Source organism: Lonchura striata, chromosome 5 (genome assembly GCF_050655825.1).
Source record: "Lonchura striata isolate lonStrDom1 chromosome 5, ASM5065582v1, whole genome shotgun sequence".
Lineage (NCBI taxonomy): Eukaryota > Metazoa > Chordata > Aves > Passeriformes > Estrildidae > Lonchura > Lonchura striata.
Window position 1 is genome coordinate 26,017,589 of NC_140707.1, and position 14,040 is coordinate 26,031,628.

The 14,040-nt window shown below is 43.8% G+C and overlaps 1 protein-coding gene and 1 pseudogene across 8 annotated transcripts in view; one reads left to right on the forward strand and one right to left on the reverse strand.

The window, feature by feature from the left end:
• PTPN5 (protein tyrosine phosphatase non-receptor type 5) overlaps positions 1 to 812 on the reverse strand; it is a 76,794-nt gene extending 75,982 nt beyond the window's left edge. For 2 of the 8 annotated variants that reach the window (XM_085581467.1, XM_077784265.2), the window contains exon 1: positions 527 to 658. The gene's annotated coding sequence lies outside the window, so the exon portion shown is untranslated. Of the gene's footprint in view, positions 1 to 35; positions 233 to 495; positions 659 to 786 lie in introns of those variants that run through there. The other 6 variants (XM_085581466.1, XM_021525660.4, XM_077784267.2 and 3 more) reach the window with 5 other exon arrangements.
• A 350-nt stretch (positions 813 to 1,162) lies between these two features.
• Positions 1,163 to 11,931, forward strand: LOC146767309 (pre-mRNA-splicing factor SPF27 pseudogene; annotated as a pseudogene).
• Positions 11,932 to 14,040: the final 2,109 nt, after the last annotated feature.

A 14,040-nucleotide genomic window follows, 5' to 3' on the forward strand; every position in this document is an offset into this window, starting at 1 on the left:
AGCGGCCGCCGCAGCACGGCACAGCCTCGCCTTACCTCCCCGCCCCGGCTCCGGGGATGCGCCGCAGCTGCCGCCTGCCCGCCTCCACCTGCGCCGTCCCTCCCAGCCCGGCGCTCAGGTGCGGAGGGAGCACAAAGGCAGCGCTGCGGCACGGTGGGGGCAGCGGGCTCTCCCCCGCCGAACCCCCGGCCCCGCTGCACCGGAGCCCCGCTCCCGCCGTCGGCAGCCGCCCGCTCCCCTCCCCTGCCGGTACCGAGCGCCAGCCCACCTCGGCCCGCTGCGGGGCCGCCCCCCCGCCCGAAAGCGTGCAACTTGCCCCGAGCCTCCCCTCGAAAGCCTCCTCCCGCTGCGCTGGGTGCCGGCACTCCGGAGCGCCCCTCAGCCTGAGGAAGTTCCCCGGTCCTGCGGGGAGCCGAGGGGACGCGCTACCCCACGTACTCCCCACCACTGACACCCTCCGGGCTCGCCCCGCTCGGTGCCCCGGCAGACACGTACGGGCAGCCCCCACAGAGCCGGGGATACGGACCCAGGGTGCTCGCAGACAAGGCGGCCGCCGCCTCCCGCCCCGTCGCCGCTGGGTGCGTGTGTGGGGAGGGGGGACAGGTGACGAGCGACAGGAAAGAGCCGCTTCCCCCCCAGCGGGAAGGTCTGTGGTGCAACACCGCTCCCGCCTTCCCCCCACCCCGTCTCTGCAGATGCCCCCGGGAAGGGCTGCGAGGCTGGCAGCCGACAACAGCCGCCCCCTCCCCCGGGAAAGCTGTTCTGCCTCCTTCTCCCTCGCTCGGCCTTCTTTTCAGCTCGGCCGCTTGACTGACAGGGAGCCTTCCAGCGGCCGCCCACGCGCGCTCCCGTTTCCCCTCAGTCGGAGAGGGAGATGGCGAAGGAGAAAGCATGAATGAAACAGCCAGGCAGCGAGCGGGAGCAGCCGGCCCGGTCCCCGGCAGCGCCGGGACCGCTGCCGCAGTGATGCCCGGGGGCGGCGGGCTCGGCTGGTCGGCCCGGGTGGGCTGTGGGGCAGCTCCCCCGGCTGTGGGGCAGCTCCCCCGGCTGTGGGGCAGCTCCCCCGGCTGTGGGGCAGCTCCCCCCGGCCCCGGCTGTGGGGCAGCTCCCCCGGCTGTGGGGCAGCTCCCCCGGCCCCGGCTGTGGGGCAGCTCCCCCGGCTGTGGGGCAGCGCCCGGCCCCGGCTGTGGGCTCCTGAGAGAGGGGAGCCGGCGGTCGCTGACTGCCAGCGGCACCCCGCCCGGCATCTCTGCTCAGAGGGGGCTGAAAGGTCGCTTGAAGACACTGCGATGCCTCCGCTGGGTTTGTTCCCACAAGGCAGAAGGTGGAAGGTTGATGTCTTCTCGAGCTAGAGACGCGACTGTAGCCTTAGAGATGCCTCTGCAACTGGTTAGTTCCTCAATTATAAACCTACTTCACTCCACCAAAGGCAATTATTCATTTTGTACTCATAAAAATCCAGCACCTAATACCTGAACTAGGACTACTGTCCAGAAGTACTAGCAGGGAGGAAACAATCTCAAAATTAGTTTAAAGCCCACTTGGTTTTCCCAGTGATTAGCTGGTACTGTGGGGTAGCCTTGTAATCCTTTTTTCCCTCAGATCAGTTGTCCCAAAAATGCTTGTGACTTGTTAAACACACTATTCACAATCTCTGGCTGGAGAGCAGAGGTTGTCCCAGCGCTTTGGCTGGGACTATTCTTCACTTCAGTTTGTGATGTTAGTTTTAGTAGCCTTACTGCACAAAGGATTAAATGTTGAGGTAGTGGGGGCCTACAAAGTAAGTGGTTACCTCACTAGCCATGCGCTGAAAATCAGTAATTCCTTTAACTAGTATTTTATGTATTTTCTTGATTTTGTTCATTAGAATTCTTCATTTGAACACCAAACTCTATTTATTTATTTAAATCTCATAGAATTTAATTTGAAAAGAACATTTTCTACTTCTGAATATGCATGGAAAATTTCGTTATATGCTGGTACGTACATTGCATGCTGCACTCGAGACATATCTGCATTTGCAGTTACATAATCAATAAACATGGGGTTTCGTCCCATTAATCTAGAATCACATTCTGAGCTGTTTTAAACCAATATGCCACAAATTTAATGCTTGCCAGAATATTTATATCAGCTAAAATTTTAGCCTCTGAATTAAAAAAAAACACCCTGATTTTGATTTCTGTGGAGAGAAGTATCTAAGGACCTTAATTTTTTAAATTTTGTGTTCCTGAAAACTGAGTAGAAAATAAAGCACTGTCAAATCTTTTGTTATAGAACAATGAATGTATCATTATAAGATAAGGCAGTGCAATCCTTCATGTATTTGGTCACAGGGATGGAAAAGCAGCTACAGAACAAAAAAGGAAAGATTCTGAAATGACACGTGTCTTTTAGATAATTGCACAAAGAGATGTTAAAGCATATAAGAAGCTGGCTATAAATACAGTAATAGCATCTTATGAATAATGCAGAGTATAAAATCAGTAAATTCACATAGTGTACTCAATATACCAGTGGTTACCATCTTAGGAAATTGAAATCACACCTTTCTAAACAGCCATGTACCTGAGACAGCAAAATGAAACAAAGGAAAACTCTAAACCAGCTTACAATCAGTAACAGGCATAATGTAGAATCATCACTGACTCTTCTGTGTTATCTATGGAAGATAAAACAAGTGGAGATTGTAAGGAGCAATAAAATCTTCGACAAAATCAAGAGTGAATACACTGTATCTAAGCACCAACAGGTGTTTATCAGTGTTTATCACAGCTGTCTTAGAGTAAACTTATCTCTTAAAAGAAAGCAACTATATATTTTACAATATAGAAAATTAATATTTAACCACCTTAGACTGCAATGCAAGATGTAACCAGAAGTATGGATTTTATGATCAGCTGTTAAAACCAGGTGGGGCAGTGTTCTTTATCTCCTCAACAACCCATCCTCTCACCAGGAGTTATCTTCTGTTAATGGGCCACTGAGTCTCACTGCATGGCTGATAAAATGACATCATCCCATTGTGAGATGCTCCACCCAGGGGTAGGAGCCAAGCATTCCTACCTGGATATAATTTGAGATGTGGAACACCAGTGGGCTTTTTTTCACTGGATTCCCAGAGGAAGACCAGACCCTTCTATGCCATCACTGGACCTTCAGAGAAAAACTAGAAAAACTTTTTCAGGATCACTGCTTCAATAGAACCACATTTCTCACTCCAGGAGGACTGCAGCCATCATTTATTCGGACTGCTACCAACACCCTGACCCACAGGGTGTCAGGTTGTATTCTGACTTTATCTGCTTCAGGAGTAAAATTTTTTTTCATCAGCTAATTATTTCTAAACTTTAAAGAACTGCTGCAGATAAAATTCAAGGCTATAGGACTTAGTTAAGTACTTAAAATTAATTGCTGCAAATAATTTTGGGAGAAAGCCGTGTGCGGTCCTGCTGGGTGAGATGTGAGTGCGCACAGCCATGGCCAAGATGTTGGTGCTGGGGCTGGTGGCCGGGGATGTGGTGGTGGATGCGCTGCCCTACTTTGACCAGGGCTACGAGGCACCGCGCGTGCGGGAGGTGGCCACGGTGCTGGTGGGGGAAGAGACGCGGCAGTACCGGCTGACCAAGAACTACCTCAGCTACCTGCCCGTGCACGACTACAGCACCTTCAACACTGAGATCATGCAGACCAAGATCTGAAAGCCTGGTGGCCTGGCAATCCCTGGAACTACTCAGTATGAAGAGGTACAAGCTGCCCACCTTGTCCTCTAGGCAGAAAAACAACATCATGGCTTGGCAGGAGTGTGTGAACAATTCATGGCACAGCTGGAGCACCAGGCCGTGTGCATCGAGAACCTAGAGCTCATGTCCCAGCATGGCTGCAATGCTGGATGTTGTACAATGAGCACTTAGTTCATATGATAGAACAAGCCCAGAAAGAGCTTCAGAAATTGAAGAAAAACATTCACGACCTGAACTGGCAGGGGAAGAACATGCAACTCACAGGTGGGGCTAAGCTGCGTGAGATGGAATCCACATGGGTCCCTCTTGTCAGTAAAAATTATGAGATTGAATGAATTATTGTGCAGCTGGAAGAAGAAATTTCACAAATCAAGGAGTAGAATGGGGAAGTAAACAAAGAGAATATCCAACAAGACTTTCAGTGACTTAATCCTGACTTTTCTTAGTGCAGCATGTGTTGAAAACTAGAAACCAGACATTTTGGAGATGCTGTGTCTGTAGACACCTCTAGCTGGACCTGTGTGAGGTGGTAAAGGGTATTTCCATAGTTTCTTTTTTTTGTGTTAAATTTGTGTCAATTGCATCTTCATGATCACCACATGTTGGAAGAAATCTGCTGAGAATCCATTTTCTTAATGCAGAAAGCCAATTCTTTATTCACAAAGCTCATAATATTTGTAGGTAATCTCAGAAGGACTGTGTTAAGCCCAGTTGGTCAGCAACATAGTGAAACTCAGTTCATTGGTCTGTACGGGTTATTGTATATGCCTATCAAATTTTCTCTCTCTAGATATGTTGACATTTTCCTTTGTGCATTCTCAGGGGAAAAACCTTATTGTTTACACAGGTGCATTTGTTTTTACCCTCAGAATAGATTGTTGTGTTAAATGAACTTCTCATTCTCAAAATAGCTTCACACGGGAACTTGCAAATTTCTTGTTAGCTGCACTTAAAAGAAATGACAGGCCAGCTTTGGCAATTTTAGCAGAGCAAGGCCTGATTTCATAAGGCCTCTCTTTTATAATTCTTCTACCTGTCTACGACAATTCAACATGACTCACCTGCAGTACATATCACTGCCACAGCTGTTGTAAACCTTCTTCTGAGTCAGAGAATGACTTTATGACCCAGAATTCTGGCAGTGAGTACTATCCTTGCGATTTTCCCAATTAAGAGAGAATTGTGAGCTGGTATCAGAGCAGGGTGAGTCAGTCTGATGTAAGGAAAAACTAAACTACTCCACTAGGTCAGTATCCTCTTCCCTTCCAAAATTCAGTGTTATGAAAATCTGGACTCATCTTGTGATGGGACCTCCTCTGAGAGTTCAGAAAGACTTCAGTAGACCGTGTTATCACTTCTCCTTATTCCCAAATGCTCCAAGCTACTCTACCAGCTCTCTACCATGGGGTGAACAGTGCCTTTGCAGGGTTTAGGGGGTGGCAGCAGCAGAGCTGAGAAGCAGCAGGATTTCTCTGCTTTATTCTGAGAAATCATTTTGCTTCTTGAGAGTACCAAAGTGCAGGAGGTCTGACATTAAAACTACATGTGGTTCTCTGCAATCTTTTTGCTGAAAACATCCCAAATCTGCCTGAACTGATTTTGAATTACAAAATTTGGGTACCCTGTACTCTGCAGAGAACATGGTGGAATCAGTCAACCACCTACTTGCTGTTAAAATTGTGTCAGAAAAAAGGGGGCCTTAATTTGGGATTATGTACATGATGACTTATGAGGGCATGGTGAACTTGAGTCAGGCTGGTGGCAACCTGGGCTTGTTCTGGTGTTTTGTCACCCTGACACAATTAGGAAGGATTTAAGTGGGAGGTTGTGGACAGTCCAACGTCAAACATGGGGCAGAGAGTGGAGACTCAGCTACCAGCAAGCTGGGTGTATTGCCAGCCATGCCAGAGATTTCAGTGTTGACTCTGGCAGCAGCTCCCTGCTGGGCAGACAAAGGTAGCTGACTCAGGATTACAGCTGGCATCAGGGTTGAACTTTGGGTGAAGCACAACTGATGAGGCAGGTTTGAGGTAGTGTTCAGAAAATGTAAATAATTTTGGGGCACTCACTGATGCAGCGGTAGAACAGAGGTTATTGCTGAATTTTGTATAAAGATTTGTCCTTGTTTAGTGTGAAGTATTTACACTATACTGTGTCTGAGCTGGTAAGCATCCTGGTAAGGGTTAAGGTGGGAATAACTAGGAATTTGTAACATTTGAAGTTGATGTGCTCCTGTATTCATGTCCTTGTTAACAGTCTATGTCCATTTGATTTCATGGTCAAGAAAGTAATTGAAGAATCTAATCCATCTGGTTTCTAAATGACTTTGGGTTATATTTCCTGTTTGACCTGATGGACATGAGACCTATTTGATCTTGGCTGATCAGCTGGGAAGCAGCTCTGCAGAGGAGTACCTGGGAGTCCTGCTTGGACAACAAACTGTCCATGAGCCATCAGTGTGTCCTTGTGGCCAAGAAGGCCAATGGTATCTGGGGAGAATTAGGAAAAGCACTGCCAGCAGGTCAGCAAGGTGATCCTGTCCCTCTGCTGAGCCCTGGTGAAGGCTCACCTGGGGTACTGTGACAAGCTCTGGGCTCCCCAGTACAAGAGTACATGGAGCTCCTGGAGTGGGTCCAGTGGAAGACTGCAAAGATGGTTAAGGGTCTGGAGCATCTCTCCTATGAGGAATGGATGAGGGGAGCTGGGCCTGTTCAGCCAAAAGAGGTTATGGCCAGAATCTTTGGGAAGAGTCTGTGTAGTGGATTCTGGTTAGAGGAGGAAGAAAATGCATGTGAACAAACTGCAGGCAGTGAATTGGGTTGATGTGGAAGCAAAGGCAGAATGCAGGGAGCTTTGTACGAAATGCTGCCTGCTTCATTGTCCCCTTTGTTTTCTAGTATCTTCAATGCCTTTCCCTCTGATCAACTTTCTTATATCTGTATGCAGAATACAAATCCAGATAGCTTTACTGAAGTGAACAGAGCCAAGCCACATTTGTTTTGGTTAAATACGAAATTAAAACTGGAGAGTTGTTTTCATGCAGTAAACTTGGTAGGAGCATAAGGGAGAAATGCAACTTAAAATAGCATTTGGGAAATATATATAGCAAAATGAACAAACAATATGCAGTGAGTCATGTCCAGTGGTCCTTGCAGTAAAAGAGAGGATCTTCTCTGAGGAAACTAGCTGGGAATAACTTTTGTTTGTCTGAAGCTGTAGCTATGTTCTGGGTACAGCATTTTGGCAGTGGCCAGTGGATTCCTTTGTGGGTGCAGAGCACTCTCTGGGTAGAGGCAATTGCAGGACTGGACCACAGGCAGTCGTGCAGTGAAAGACTCTGCATAGGCTAGTAGAGAAATCTTCCAGCACAGTTAAGTAAAAAATTTTTAAAATCTGGTTTGTCTGGCAAGTGGAGACCAGGAGCCACCATTTCACTCATGGCCAAGGACACTGGAGGATGCCCAAGGCACATGACAAATGCCACTGTCCTGAGGGAATCTGTTACAGCTGTTATCCTCTTACTTGCTGTTATGCAGACCTATCTTACAAGCTGGTGGCACAGCTGCCCTGAAGCAAAACTAACTGTAGCAAGGCAGAAGGACAGGGCAGTCCTGCTTTTATGAGCTTTGAAACCATGAAGCCAGAAAGAATTGGCCAGGCTGGGTGGCAGCAGTTTGGCCATCTCTATTAAATATAAAACTCAACACACAGCAGAGAGAAGGGGCTCTGATGACACTATTTCAGCTTTGTTCTCATGGTAACCATTATGTCATCAGGATACCATGGTTACTATAATACTACTTATATTTCAAATGTTAAAAAAGGCAGGAGGAAAAAAACCACAAACTTTTCCCAAAGTTGAGAAAGAGATGTGTTTATTCAGAACCAAGTAATCACAAGAAAGAAGTCAACCAGGTGTTATTAATACTTCCTGGAAAAGCCATTTTGAAACCATGAAGGATTGTTTAATATAGTAATTACTATTTCTTACTGTCTCTATTGCTGTCCCTATCACCATATGGTGCATGTCCTGGGGTTTCCCCTCTCAGCTTTGTCACCAGCAACTATTTTGAAAAATGCACACTGCAGAAGATTAACAACATCATATTCAAAACTTTGGGACTATAATTTGTACTTGAGTTACAAATCTTGATTAGCAAAAAAGCCAGAAATAAAAAAATCCAGAAGTATAACATTGGGACTGTGAGGTTTTCTCATTTCAGAGGTTCAAGCTAAGCAAAGGAAGTCTTGGCTTAGATGCTTTCAAGATGCTGAAGCATATGGCTCAGAGGAAATCAGAATGGCAGCTTGCTATTCCTTGTTTGAGGACAAAAAGTATACTGATGGCAGGATGTTTTCAGGGGATCAGGCCTGCAGACCTCTACAGCTACAGCATGAGAGACCTTTACTGCAGGAGAGGACAAGGGCTCTGACACTCTGAGAATGTATGATTTTGAAAATGGTCTGATAATGAGAAGTGAAAGAGCTTTAGGTCATTGTATGCGTGAATTTTAAAAAAAGGAACTAAAATAGACAATGCATATACTTCCAAAAGCAGCTGGTGTTTGTGAGACCTTTGTTATTAGGTAGCTGATCAACTTAAGGCTGTTTACAGAAATCACTGGGTGTTCTATGCATTGCTGGTGTCAGGTCCTGGGAGATAGTTTGAGACAGAATTCACAAATGCAGTGCATGTAAAATTTCAAAATCACTTTTTGGCACTCTTGAGAGCTCAGGGCTATTCATTTTGGCAAACTGATTTTGAAATGGATATTAAAAATATTAACAAAATATTAGGTATTAAGATTTGATGGGGAAATTCTAAAATCAAAATTATTTTGTTAACTTAGTAATCACCTGATCTTATCACCTGTATTGTTTTTCCTCTTTCCCCTGATACTTGTTATTACTGCTTAAAGTATCTTTTTCTAAATTGGAAGGTAAATTTTTTGAGACCAGGGTCTTGGTAGTTTTCTATACCAGCTGAACAGGGTCATAAAGCAGGTGAGACTCTTGCAGAAGCATGAACTACAGGAGCTGGATTTCAGATGCAATCTGAATTGAGAAATATAGTATCTGACACACATATTTTATATGCATATATACTCACAGCCATGAAAATGTGCTGTATTAGCCAATAGGAAAAAGAACTAATGGCTGCTGTGTAAACCTAACAATGAAGAAACCAATGAGATATAGACAGTCAATTCTAAAATGTTTCCTTTAATACACATCGAGCTTCCTGGAGCATTAAAGTACCCCACTTATCCCTAGATTGATTTAATCTCCCTGCAGGATCCCTCCTGTCCATATCCAGCATTCAAAACATGGTCTCTGCATAAATTTTTCCTTCTTGCTGTTGCATATTTTACATACAAATAGTCAAATCACAAAAGTTTTGGTAAAACCAACAGCAATCACCAGCCAGAACTTCCTATACACAAAAATCTGTACTCCAGCTTCAGTAATTTTTGGGGGAAAAAAGCACAAATCTGAAAGGAAGGAATGATGCTATAGAGAATATTCCTCTTGACTATAAACATTTCCATGCCAGCAAACAGCTAGTGGTGTTTCTAGCAAATTCCCTGTCTCTAGATTAAACAATCAGCTGCCCTTTCTTAATGTTCACTGTTAGCCTAGCTCATTTTGTACATCTGTTGTAGTCTTGCAAATATTAGTAAACAAGGCTTTCACAGCATGCCTTGCTGCTAAGCAGCACTGACAGACACTTGAGATAGCTGGGGTGTCTATAGCTGGGTATGGCTAAAGATTTTTACCTGTTTATCTCTCTGATTTAATAGTCCTCTTGATGCAGAATTGATAAAATTTATGTCCAAAATAATCCAAAACCACAAACGAGTACATTTGGTCCATAGAAAAATGTTCCATAGAAAGTATCTTCTGACTTGAAATAGTTCTACCAAGGTCAGAAATATTTAAAACTATGGGAATTCAGATAATTCATTCATAAAGTGATAATTTCTGTGATGCTTTCTAAGTTTTTTCATGTATCTGAGATAAATGTCCTCTGCTACTGAAGATCATTCATTGCCAGTATGTAGCAGCAATTATGCTTGTGCATAGAGTGGTAAAGGATGTGTATGAATAATGGGGACCTTGAGGGGTGGCAGGCTAAAATACTGAACAAGGGAAATCAAATTGATTAGGGCCTTATGATCAATACGCTGAGCAGAGATAATTTCAGTATTCAATTTCTATGAGATCACCACCATAGAAAATAGTTCTTAGTGTTTTAATAGCATCTTGATGTCTTAAAAAACACCTTTAGTATATTGGTAAAAGACAAGATTTGTCTGTGGTTTAATTAGGTTTCAGGGCATATAACCAGCTAAAATTTTTAATTTATACATCCTGTCAGGTAACATAAAGACAAGATCTATATCCCTTTGCTGAAAATAACTTGATTAAGAAACCAAGGACCTACATATTGTATGTAGTCATCAGAAGTTGGCATATGGTCTGCAAGACTGCTTTGTCTGGCACCTGAAGTTGTTGTCAAGCTTTTTCTTTGAATTCTTCTAGTTGGTATTTGTTCCCAGTCTCGTTGTCACTTAGCTGTACTGACTGCCAGCAGCAGCGCCCTTTCTTTCTGCCTGTTGTGACAAAGCCAGTTCACCAGGCACTGCTCAGAAGTTACTCCAAGCTGGGAGTAACATATGGGAGCTTATGAATCAGGTTTTCCCAATTGGAAAAGTATCAATAATCAATAATGACAATGAAAAAAAAAAGTAAGAAGAGCCTTATTGCTATTGGCACTGTCTGCCATGCAATTTATTACCTCTCTGCATGCAACATACGAACGGTGTTAAAGTTTATATACTGAAAAAAAATAATTTTTTATGTTAATTACATGAGAAAGAAATAAGCAATTCTTGTTATCCAGTGCTTGGGAAAGCACACCAGTTGGTGAGTGTGACACTCACAGTAGGAGTAGCTGACATGGGATCCATATGGCACTTAAGCATGGAATTCAGCAAGAGAAACTGAAAGGTCATCCAAACTTCAGCTGGAGAGACAGCTTCATCTTAAGATAGAAAAAGAATTTATTTACCTGTGGCTAATTGTTGTATCACTACATATAGTCATATAACATCTATATCCTCACCCTGCATCTTTATCCATACTCTGTAGTTTTATCTTCTTAAAATGAAGCAGGGGTGGACTGAGCAGGCCTGAGTAGGAGGAGGCAAGAAGTATCAAAGAAAGCAAATGCACCTACTCCAAGCTCCAGTCTCTGAGAATTGTTAGTTGTGCTGGTTTTGGTTGGGCTAGAGTTAATTTTCTTCACAGTAATTGGTGTGGGACTACATTTCAGATTTATGCTGGAAACAGCACTGGTAATACAGGGATGTTTTCATTGCTGCTGAGCAGGGCTTGCACAAAGCCAAGGCCTTTTCTGCCTCTCAACCCCATCAGGGGGAGGCTGGGAGAGCACAGGAAGCTGGGAGGGACACAGGACAGCTGCCCCCAGCTGCCCCGAGGGACATTCCTCACCATGCAGCATCAGGCTGAGTTATAAAGGAGGCAAGAAGTTGGAATGGAGGAGATGTTTGGAGTGATGGCATTTGCCTTCCCTGGTCACTGTTACGTGTGATGGAGCCCAGCTGTGCTGGGCATGGCTGAACACCTGCCTGCCCTTGGGAAGGGGGAAATCCATTTTGCTTTACCTATAAAACTGTCTTTATGTTGACCCATGAGTTTTCCCACTCTTACCATTCTGATTCCTTCCCCCATCCCACTGCAGAGGGAGTGAGTGAGTTACATTTCATATTTTCATCTATTTCCTATATAAAGCAACATCACCAGAACAAAGCAATAGCCAAGATTGGAACAGTGAATCCTGGCCATTACTGCCTATTGCAAAGTGCTGCTTTGTCAGGGAAATGGAGTTTGCTTAATTGGAAGTGGGCTGTTGAGAATGGTTTTGGTTTTACCTGGCTTGTTAATGCACACCTGATGGCTTGGAACTGTAGGAGAAAAGGGAGGGATTCATGCCAGCACTGTACCTCTTAACAATGGAAAGTCTCCCTCTGGCTGCAGCTGTCAAAGGGACAAGTTGCAGACTCTGGGGATGTAGCTTGACTTTCCTGTAGTGCCACCCCTTTCCTATGAAGACTTAGATAAATGGCCAAGCGTGAATTACTGCAATCACTGAGCTCTCTGGCTTCACCAGAGAGGGCCCCAGGCACTGGGGCTTCACTGAGAGTGGAGTGGATGGGACATGAGAGGAGAAAAAGCCTTACAGCCTGAGGACGCACTCTCATTCCTGGTCTGGAGGGTCAAGATGGGACACTGTGTGATGAGACTGCAGTACTATTTTGTGTACTAGTGTCATTGAAGATTCAAACATATCAGCAATATATCAGCAAAATAATATATCAGAGTATTAACTGGAGCAATAGGAAAATTCCTTCTAAACTGAAACAATAGGTCAAAACTATTAAGTACTTCAGTCTCTTTCTTGAATTTTTCAGAGCTCACTTTACTTTGAGCTTTTGTAATTTAATTAAATTATATGGCTGTGGACAAAGCTGTCTTACTGCCTCCTTAGCCTCTTGCTTCAGACCTAACTTCAGAGGGGCTGTTCTGAGCTCATACCTGCACATATTTGAGTTTGAATACAAAACAAGCATGCTCAAAGGTCACACCTGTCCATGGCATAAACCAGGGAAATTTCTTTTGAAACTGATACAAGTTATGTCTATTTATATCCAGAATCGACTGTCTTAAAAGGCCTCAAGTTAGATTTTTCTATTTCTGTGTTCTTCATGTGAATGCCTAGAGGTGTTTGAATGCAAATAATTATTGGAACAGTTCAACAATTAGGAAACAAAAGAATTAAGAATAAGTTCATTTGCCAAAGTACCAACTGAAAGATCCCTTCCAGTTTCCATTGCAATGTGATGGTGAAAGGCTTGCCTAAAGCAACAGTGAGGCATGACTAGACTTGTAGTCCAAAGTCAATTCTATCTGAGATCAATTTTGCTTGTTAAATTTACAGGATTTTAATCCCTTCGTTTAAATGTCAGTTCTGTGGATATTAACTCTTTCACAGCATGAAACTCCTGTCTTTATTTATTGATGCAATGCCCCTGAGAACAGGAGAGAAAAAAAAGGGTGACCTTTGGTTTCAATGCTTAATGTTATGGAAGTGACCTGGTGTCTCTCCTGTTGATCCAGAGCAGTGACATACCTCACTCATGTATTGCAAACACACACAAAAGTAACACAGGAGATACTGCTGCTTGTGTTGTTACTTCCTATTTCCAATTTAAGAATGTGTTACTAAAGAGTGTTACACAAATTGTTGATGCTGTTTTAAAAAGAAATGTAGTACAATGCATTGTAGGAGTATAGAGTGATACAATTTTCCTCTGTGGGTTGGAGAAGTATTTTTCTAAGTGTTTGGATTACACAGACTACATATGATTAGCCTAGCTGTTGCTAATTGCTGGTGTTCTAACGCCCACTTTCTCCTCTTATATGGTTTTATCATGGCTGGCATCATTATTTAGTCATTGCAGCAGTGGACAAAGAGTCAGAATTCCTGGCTCCTGAGAGTAATTTGGGTGATTTACTAGGTTTTTGTGTCCTTGCATCAGTCAGAGCTCAGTTGCTTTGTGTCTCCATCCCTCCATCAAAAAGCAGAAGTAATCTGTAGGTTCATATATTTATGCCTAAGATTCTTTCCTACTCTACAGTTAAAGAAAATAAATATAAACATTTTGTCCTGTGTGAAAACCTTGTATTTGAAAATTTGTGTTTATCTGGAATTGGGCCAAGTTTTTCCCTCTTCACCACAAATCAATTACTGCAAAACCAGCACACATGGTAATATTGATATGCCTTCTTTTCTGTGGGTTGAAAAGTTACAATAAATAGTGATTAGGAATTAGAGGCCTCAGATATTTCTGTAGCCCTAAAGTGAATTGGCTGTATTATGTTTCCTGAAATTTTGATTTTTTGTTTGAATTCAGTATGACTTGTCTCTGTTTTTGACTTGTCTCTGTGTCACCTGAATAATCAGTGATTGTCATGCCAACCCACTGGGTCTCCCAAAATTGCCTAAAGCCAGGTGAGTCTCAGGGCACACTGTTGGTTGCCCTGCCTTGTGCCCATTCAGAATTAACAGGAGAATTCAGCTGGGATTGAGCTGGAAAAGCACAAGGCAGTGGTGCTGAAGTTCACAGGCACAAATTAACATTGATGTGGCTCAGGACCATTCCAGCTTGTCTCAGAAACATGAAATTTATTGGTGAGAAGGAGCAAAGGCCAG